Source organism: Penaeus monodon, chromosome 23 (genome assembly GCF_015228065.2).
Source record: "Penaeus monodon isolate SGIC_2016 chromosome 23, NSTDA_Pmon_1, whole genome shotgun sequence".
Lineage (NCBI taxonomy): Eukaryota > Metazoa > Arthropoda > Malacostraca > Decapoda > Penaeidae > Penaeus > Penaeus monodon.
The window spans coordinates 37,418,696-37,419,305 of NC_051408.1; positions in this window are offsets into that span (position 1 = coordinate 37,418,696).

The following is a 610-nucleotide window of genomic DNA, read 5'->3' on the forward strand; positions in this document are numbered from 1 at the left end:
GAAATTGCTTGAGAGGATAAAATGTAAATGTAATCGCGTTGTAACATCAGTTTAGGCCTGTATAAAAAGAAGCTTTAAAACATTTCGATATGTTTATCTTATAGCTGATGGGCGTAGTATGTACTAGAGTATTGGTAGCACGTTTTATGTAATGCATGTAGACGTCACAGGGATTATTCTTTTGTCGATCAAGATGACAATAGTGTTTGGTCAGCAAAAGCTTCCCTGGCGCATCCTAATTCGGTGGCTGCGCGATGCAGTCTGCGTCAGTTCACTATGGCGAGCCCACCATGGCCTACTTCCGTGACGTCACTGGCACCGCCCCGCCCCCTATCGCCTTGGTCCTCCCACGTGTGCCCCAGAAGCTCCGCCTCCACTCGGAGCTATTACCGGAGCCCCTCCTCTCGCGTGACGTAACGACACAGGCTCCACCCATCCCATGACGTAATGGCGTGACTCCACCTCTCGGTTCCGCCCCACGTGGTCGGTCAGGTGTGGTGTGTGCAAAGCGGGAGTCTGGACAATGTCATCAGGGTGTGAAGGCGGGTGGCCTGGCTACCCCTATTGCGCATATCCGCCACCTCCGCCGCCACAGTGGTCGGCCCATCCT